We start from the raw sequence: 9,529 nt of genomic DNA on the forward strand, positions 1-9,529 counted from the left end.
GTAAAAGTTACAATCATGTGTATTTCAAATCTGTTGCTCGTTTCTCAGATGCTCACATATACTTCACAAACGTCTTTTGTGGAAAAACACTTGAGTTTCCTCCTCTGGCACCCTGGAGATCCACAGGTGTGTCATGACATCAATAGGCAGGTGGCCAACAGAGAGTCCGATAGCTGTGTTTTTCATGAGACTCCAGATGGCTAACTTCAAGATGAAATCCTTCCCCTCAAATATGAATTTCTCCTTTATTTCTCATTTTAAAAACATTACTAGTTAAGAAAAAAAAACCTTCAAGTTTAACCATTCAGGTGACTCATAAAAACTAGTTAAAGAAATGAAAGTGGAAAGTCTACCTTGCCTTTATCTTTTCTCCATTTTCTATCACATGAGCCTTTGATTCAAAGCTTTTTCTTTTTTTCTTTTTCTTTCTGGCACACTATTGCATCTGTTTGAGCTCCCTAAAACCAGCTTTCTCATGAATCAAGCTACTGTGTTTTAGCAGCTGTGAACTGGTCAAAGACATTTCCTAGCTCACACTTCCCAGCTGGAAGATTCTAGATGCCTGAGCATGTGTGGACTAGAATTTGCTGAAGCCACTTTCCTCTCTGAAGCTCAGAAAGAACTCACTCCTTGGCTGGGGAGAGAGCTCAGTGGGTAAAGCTCTTGCTTCGTAGTGTAGACAAGAGTCTTATGGCCCCAGAATCCTTGTAAAGCTCACAGTTGTGAGAACCTGCCGTCTCACTGTTCAGCCCTGCCTCAAACAAAGAAGGCTGACACCCACAATTGTCCTCTGGCTTCCACACACCAACCATAACATGCAAACACACACATATACATACATACATACATACATACATACATACATACATATAAACACACATACGTTCACACATACACACACATATATACGCATACATACACATGCACACACACACACAGAACTTACTATTCTATTCTTCTGAGTTACTTGACCTTGCTGGGTGGCTATGACTTGATTTGTATGTATTCAATTTATTTATCAGTGCCTTAACTGTGAACATTAACCCGAATTCATAAATTATTTACCAAAGAAAAGTCTACAAGTTGGACAGCATCTCATTGGGTAAGCAGGGTGCTTACCCAACGTCTGGAGGCTCCTGGACCTACCCTCAGCACTGAAAATGAAAAGATTGAAAACAATGCAGACAACTTGATAAGTCCTTAGGACAAAGCTTTACACTCATTTTATCACACCGTCCATTCGTAGCTGCACATTTCCAAACACTGGTCTTTCCACACAGATCCCCACATTCAGTGCAGTGTGGCACAATGTCCCCACATTCAGTGCAGTGTGGCACAACGTCAAGACATGGAAACCAAGTGAGCCATGGACATCTACTTATAAATTATAATTTCTCCCTATGTATGTACAAGAAATATTCCAGACTTATGTAATTCACATCCTCAGAAATGAAAACAACTTATTTTTTAACCCCACTTTCTCAAATTGCTTGGAGGTTAAAAAAAATGTTAAACGGATAATATCCTTCAACACTGCATTGATTTCTCAGCTTAATTTAAGCATAGAAATTATGTGCCAGATGGCATGATCAACATGTTCTGTTGAAAGATTGCAATTTTATTCTTGTAAGAAAAAACAAAATAAGCATTTTCCCACGTGGTCTACTCAGCAGGGAAGAGAGTTTATAGAGGCTCACTCTAACAATGCCATCTTTGACAGGGGAAATGACAATAGCTTTGAATGTATTAACTGGACTATTTTAAAAGCCCAAGTGTACTTGGTTTCATTCTGCCACATGTATCACACAAGCTGTGATTAGTAACTAGAAACAGCAATATGAATGGTCATGAATACAGTAACATTTATCTTTGCATAGCTGGACAGTTAAATCGTTTCTGAAATGCATTTCATTTTCAAACATGAAATAGCTATATTTCATTCAACATCCTGAGCCATGGTGCTGTAAAACCTGAACATGGCTTTGGCTCCCTACTCTCAGGGAGGTCATTAAAAGATCTGCCTGTCTCAGAGGAGGTGAGAGCAGCCTGCTTTGCAGCTTGTTCCGTTTTTATGGGACATTTGTATTCCCTGCACTTCCATAACACGGTTTGACAAGGAACTTCATCAGGAGCGAAAGAGAAAAGCATGATGTTTATAAGAGAGAAGAGTCCAAACAGTCGACTGATACAAACATTTGAATACTTGAGGTATCATGGAGAGAAGAGAAGAGGGCCAGGGAAGGCAGAAGTTAGAAAGGAAGGGTAAGGGAGAGGGATCAGGGGAAAGGAGGAAGATAAATAAAGAATCCAACCTACAGAACAAGTCTTTTCTAAGACTATTCATTAGTGACCATATTGCAAAAAAAGCAAAGGCTGCCTTGCCTATGGCAGGTGAATGTCAGACATAGAAACTGAGAGATTTCTGATTATTATACATGCCTTAGATGAAGACTAAGATAGATACTTCCAGGGAAATGTTATAGTCTAAAAAAACAGTTCATCCTAATAAACTTAAAAACAAAAGCTAGAGCAATGTTCTTTCTTTGGCTCTAGGTTGGAGCTATTTCCTCTTAGCTTTAAGAAACATCTGTATCTTGATTTTTAGATATTTCTGGCATAAAAAAATATAGCCCACTTGACAGTAATATGTTAAAATATATTTTTAAATATTCTTATATAGAAATAACATTAAAGATGTGTCTATTTGTACTATCAAAAAATAAAGAACAATATTACTTATGACTGTATTAATACGCCAAGACTTACGTCTGAAGCATCAAATGTTCTCTCTACCATGCTTCTCGTGACTAAATGGACTTTGTTATCATTTCCTACCCAGGATCATGCTGTGTGATCAGCTTCCCAGCAATTTATTAAAGTTCAAATGGATCAGCTTGTATGTGGTCCAAAATGACAAATGCACTGGCTGACATATGGACCATATAGTCTACTTCTGGGGTTGTCAAGAACTATGGTACATGTGTAGACTTAGGGGTGAGTTTCCTAGGGGTTATGGTTTATACTCCAAAATACCCTCTGTAAAAAGCTCATGTATTTGAATATTTGGTCCTCATCTGGTGGCATTGTTTGGGAACTTTTGGGAGATGTGTCTAGGTAGCATAACTGAGGTGGGTTATAACGACCATAAGCCCTTTTAGTTAACCCAAGTGCTATTCCTGCTGATCCACCTAGGAGGGATATGCTGCTATCATGCATTACGCTCCCACCACAGAGGCCAAAACCTCTACCTAGGCCAGTTCTTTCCCACCACAATGGACTGAAGCCTCTCTACCCATAGACAAAATTAATCTCTACTTCTTTAAGTTGCTTCCAGCAGGTACTTTTCTCAAAGGAACGAACAAAGGAACACACCAGGTGTCCCAGATCCTGGCTCTACCCTGAAACAAATGGAAACAGCATGGATTAGGGAATCTCATTTTAAAATGGTTTGTTTCTTAATGTTTATTTTAAAACAAGGCAACTTGAGATAAATAGCCTAGATTAGTGGGACATGGAAAAAAAAGTATTTATAGACAAAATGAACAGCCAAACCTCAGTGGGCTCTGGCAAAAAGAATGGAAGAGAATGAGGATAGTAGCTAGAGACCAAAGCCTTGTTGTCACCTAGTATGTGTAACTAGTTGGCTCCCTCATCTGGCCTGTGGTACTGAAATGATGGTGTTAGAATAACTCTTTTTCTAGCTCTGTTTTTTTGTTCATTTGTTGTGTGTGAATCCATAGGTGCTACTGCTTATGTGTGCTCTCTCCTACTATCTGGGTTCCTGGGTGGAACTCTGGTTGTCAGGCCTGATGGCAAGTGCCACCTGCCCAGCCTTCTCACTCATCCTCACATGACTTCTCTTTTACTTAGTATGACCTCAAACAGATAGACATGGTGGACATGCTCAATAGTACAGCATTCGGGAGCCAACACTACTGAGTCATAAGCACTCAACGATAGCCTGGGCTAAGTTGTGGGTTCCAGGCCCTCCTACACTGTAGGGTGAGACCAAACCCACAACACAAAATAATTACAATTATAAAGATGGCCCCAAAATAAGACTGACCATTCAGATATGCCAAAGAGAAACTGTGAAGTACTTTATTGAAACTTCTTTTGTAAACAGAAGTTCTTGATTTAGTGAGGAAAGGTAGAAACATATGTTGGGGTTACTAAGCTCTACCACATACAATTGACAACCTCTTACTATACCTAATTTATGAACTAAGCTTTATAATAGGTATATGAAATCATAGTATCTCCAGAGCCTGCACCACCCATGGTCTAAGGCATCTACCAGATTCTTGGAATGTATCTGTGTAGGTAAGAATCATTCTAAGCAAAAACAGTAGGCATAAAAACTCAAAGAAGGTCAAATCCTCATTTTCACAATCTTCCTTTCCAGTGGACGTATTTGTTAAGAATACTTATGAGCTGGGGGGATATGAACCTTCAAAGGCATTGATAAAGACTGCCCTATGATGCTTCGGGAAACCAAGAATATGTGAGGTACCGGATGGTAGTAATTTAAGGATCTGGAAGTAACGTATGGAACCCAATGAGTTTCAGAACATCCCAAGGGACCTTGGCTAAAGTTCTAATTGTCAGGATCAGTCTTGTGGTTCTGAAGTGACCTGTGGTTTCACATGAGAAATACCCACAGCTGTAGAGGAAACCACAGAGGTCTGGAAGCTGCAGGCAGAAGCAAACAGAACCACAGTGTGTTCTACAATGATCATGAAGGACCACAGAAAGCCATGGAGGGAAGGAAAACACATTCCAAGGCTGGGAGCTTACTGAGTGTTTAAAGTCAGGGAACTGACTGGTGTGACAGAGAAAGTGACCTCCTTGGATTTGTTTCTTCTTAGAAACGGAAGAGACTACATACTCACTTCCTATTATGACTAGTTAATTACAGAAGGCAACAGAGGAGTTGATTTCATAATATTTTATTTCATTTGAAATTTTATCTCATTTTTCAACCTCTACAGATTTCATAAACTTATGTCTTTGCAAGAGTTTAAAAATATCCATTATTTTTAATCCACATGCTTTTACAGGAGAAATATTCAAATAAAGAGAAAATATTAACTTTAGTTTTTTTAATTATTGCTATAAATTTTCTCCCCAGGAGATAGGTAGCTACAAGAAACAATAATTGCTGTGAAACAAGTTTGCTTTTTTAAAAAATGTTTTAACAAGTCTCTTCTAAGGAGAGTTTGAAAGTTTCTTTTCCTTTATGTAAAAGCCTGTGCAAGCTCCCTCTACTGGCAAAAGCTTAAAACTCAAGTGAAATAAGGCATTTCAAAAACTCCTGCAGGAGAGCTGGAGAGGAACTAAATTGGTAGAGCTGGTTGCCTAGCAATGCCAGGATCACAGGTTTGCATCCCAGAGCTGAGCAACAGGATAGAGTACGCTACAGGCTTAAAAGGGCATGCACCGTCCATGTGTACTCTTTGGTTTGTGGTTTAGTACCTGGGAGCTCTGGGAGTGGGGGGTCTGGTTGGTTGATACTGTTGTTCTTCCTATGGGGTTGCAAACCCCTTCAGCTCCTTCAGTCCTTTCTCTAACTCCTCCACTGGGGACCCTGTGCTCAGTCCAAAGGTTGGCTGCAAGCATCTGCCTCTGTATTTGTCAGGTTCTGGCAGAGCCTCTCAGGAGACAGCTATGTCAGGCTCCTGTCAGCATGCACTTTTTAGCAACCATAAGAGTATCTGGGTTTGGTGACTGTACATGGGATAGATCTCCAGGTGGGGCAGTCTCTGGATGGCCTTTCTTCAATCTCTGCTCTACATGTTGTCTCTGTTTTTCCTCCCATGAGTATTTTGTTCCTCCTTCTAAGAAGGATTGAAACATCCCCACTTTGGTCTTCCTTCTTGAGCTTCATGTGGTCTTTGAGTTGTATCTTGGTTATTCAGAGCTTTTGGGTTAATATCCACTTATCAGTGAGTACATACCATGTGTGCTCTTTTGTGATTGAGTTACCTTACTCAGGATGATATTTTCTAGTTCCATCCATTTGCCTAAGAATTACATAAAGTCATTGTTTTTTATAGCTGAATAGTACTCTGTTGTGTAAATGTACAACATTTTCTGTATCCATTCCTCTATTGAAGGACATCTGAGTTCTTCTAGCTTCTGGCTATTATAAATAAGGCTGCTATGGACATAGTCAAGCATGTGTCCTTGTTATATGTTGGGGCATCTTTTGGGTATATGCCTAGGAGTGGTATAGCTGGGTCCTCAGGTAACCAAAGAGTACACAGGGAGGGCCTCACGGTTCCAGCTGCATATGTAGCAGAGGATGGCCTTGTTGGGCCTCAATGGGAGGGAAGGCCTTCGGCCCTTGGAGAGAGAAGATTCGATGCTCCAGTATGGGGGAATTCCAGGGCAGGGAGGCAGGAGTGGGTGGGTGGGTGGGGAATACCCTCATAGAAGCAGGGGCAGGGAATAGGGGGTTTGGAGGCGTGGGAACTGGGAAAGGGGATAACATTTGAAATGTAAATAAAGAAAATATCTAATTACAAAAAAAAAAAAGAGGGCATGTACCTGTAATCCCAGCCCAGGAAGATGGTGGTAAAAGAGTCTTGAGTTTAAGGCTAGCATGGCACACACATCTGTAAGATAGAATTTAGTGCTAACCCAAAAGATTGGGAAAAAATCTTTACCAATCCTACATCCAATAGAGGGCTAATATCCAATATATACAAAGAACTCAAGAAATTAGACTCCAGACAACCAAATAACTCTATTAAAAAATGGGGTACAGAGCTAAACAAAGAATTCTCAACTGAGGAAACTCGAATGGCCAAGAAGCACCTAAAGAAATGTTCAATATCCTTAGACAACAGGGAAATGCACATCAAAACAACCCTGAGATTCCACCTTACACCAATCAGAGTGGCTAAGATCAAAAACTCAGGTGATAGCAGATGCTGGTGGGAATGTGGAGAAAGAGGAACACTCCTCCATTGTTGGTAGGATTGCAAGCTGGTACAAACACTCTGGAAATCAGTCTGGTGGTTCTTCAGAAAATTGGACATAGCATTACCTGATGACCCAGCTATACCACTCCTGGGCATATACCCAGAAGATGCTCCAACATATAACAAGGACACATGCTCCACTATGTTCATAGCAGCCTTATTTATAATAGCCAGAATCTGGAAAGAACCCAGATGTCCTTCAACAGAAGAATGGATACAGGAAATGTGGTACATTTACACAATGGAATATTACTCAGCTATTAAAAACAATGAATTTGAGAAATTCTTAGGTAAATGGATGGAACTAGAAAACATCATCCTGAGTGAGATAACTCAGTCACAAAAGAACACACATGGTATGCACTCACTGATAATTAGATATTAGCTCAAAAGCTCGCAATATCCAAGATATAACTCACAGACCACATGAAGCTCATGAACAAGGAAGACCAAAGTGTAGGTGCTTTGATCCTTCTTAGAACGAGTAACAAAATACTCATGGGAGCAAATATGGAGACAAAGCATGGGACAGAAACTGAAGGAAGGGATGTCCAGAGACTGTTCCACCTGGGTAACCATCCCTTGTGCAGTCACCACAGATAGACACTGATGTGGATGTCAGGAAGTGCATGCTGACAGGAGCCTGATATAGCTGTCTCCTTAGAGGTCTGCAAGAGTCTGACATATTCAGAGGGGGATGCCCACAGCTAACCATTGAACTGATCATGGGGTTCCCAATGGAAGAGTGAGAGAGAAGACTGAAGGAGCTAAAAGGATTTGCGGCCCCATGGAGAGAGCAACAATACCAACCAACAAGAGCTCCCAGGATCTAAATCACCAGCCTGGGAGCACATAGGGAGGGACCCATGGCCCCATCTGTATACATAGGGGAGGATGACATTTTCAGGCATAGGTGGGTGAGGAAGTCCTTGATCCAGTGAAGGCTGGATGCCCCAGTGTGGGGGAAATAGTGGGTGGGGAGATGGGAATGGAAGAGTGGATGGGGGCATATCCTCATAGAAGCAGGAGGAGGGGGATGGTATAGGGTGTTCCTGGGGGGGTGAAGAATTTGAGAAAGGGGATTACATCTGAAATTTAAATAAAATATCCAATAAAAAAATTTAAACAAGATTATATATATATAAAATTTAGTACTAAACTTCAAGCATTGAAATTGGCCTATTGCTAGTGCCTCCAAACATATGTTTTCCTTTTCTTAGTCCTTTCTTTCTTTCCCCCCTTTGTTTCTTTGCTCTTTTTTCTTTCTCTAAATTTTGACCTAGGGTCTGGCTGCATTGCTCAAACTGTTTCAAATTCCTAGACTTAAACTGTCCTTCTTCCTTGGCTTTCAAAGTACAAATGTGTACTAGAACCTTTTTATTCAGTGTGCCAGAAATAGATCAAATGGGCTGTCAGTTTGTAATAAATTTCTAGTAAAATCTTTGCAGTCATTAAGTTATTCTTTAGCATTATAATTAGAACAATTGTACTCACAATATAAATCACTTATATGTTATCACTTAATATAATGTATATGTCTTACATGTATAGACAAAATAGTTTTATTTGAAATAAGGTCTCATATACACCAAGCCATCTTAATATACTTATTATATTAAGCACATTATGATCATTGAGGAAGGCAGGAAAGTCTTCCATCCCTCAAAGAGTATCATTTTTTTTTGTTTTTTTGGTCATAGGCACAGAATCCCTTGACTTTCAAGGTACACTCACAGATGCCTTGTGCCTATGTGTGTGCATACAGGAGTGTACCCATCAGTGTTTGAACTATCAGATTCCCCCTCTTCTCTGGAAGACATTGGAGAGTTGAGGATTCTGAGAGTCTTACTGCAGCACTGACATCGAATTAGGGTGTGTGAAGCCTGAGTTTGCCATACTAAGGCTGGCTGATACCCTTTTAGGGTCCTCCGCACACTCTTGACGCCCCTGTGCTTCGGGTCTCACTCAATACTGAAGCGCACCATTCTACAGTCCACGGTGCTGCTGATCTTCCCCCATTACCTTTCGCTGTCCAACATCCAAGCACACTGACTTCTCAGAAGGATGGAGCAGAGAAAGATCACACCTACTCAAAGCACCACTTTTCGAGCCGGCTCTTCCTTCTTTCTTCACTTCCTCAGTGTTAAACCATCTTCTAGGACTTCAAGTTTGAAGAACAAATTTATATCCTAGATTTGACTTCTCCCAAGGCCCCAGCTTTCTAGGTCTGTTGCAGCACCTCAGCTTAGAAGTCTTAAAAATCTCCAAAGTAATTTCCTGATATTTTACTTAAACTCACTCCTCTAATCTTCTCATCTCAAATAAATGACACCAAATTAACCATCACTTTATATTCGTTCGTGATAATTACTAGTATGCAAATGTTTCATGGAGGTCAGGTTCTGTTCTCAACATATTATATGTGTGTTATACATTGGTACATCGAATATTAATAGAATAAAGTACCTGAAGCTAAGTATTTTATTTTAAGAGAGAAAAGGAAAGGAAAGGAAAGGAAAGGAAAGGAAAGGAAAGGAAAGGAA

The sequence above is a fragment of the Grammomys surdaster genome, unplaced genomic scaffold (assembly GCF_004785775.1).
Source record: "Grammomys surdaster isolate TR1022 unplaced genomic scaffold, NIH_TR_1.0 258, whole genome shotgun sequence".
Lineage (NCBI taxonomy): Eukaryota > Metazoa > Chordata > Mammalia > Rodentia > Muridae > Grammomys > Grammomys surdaster.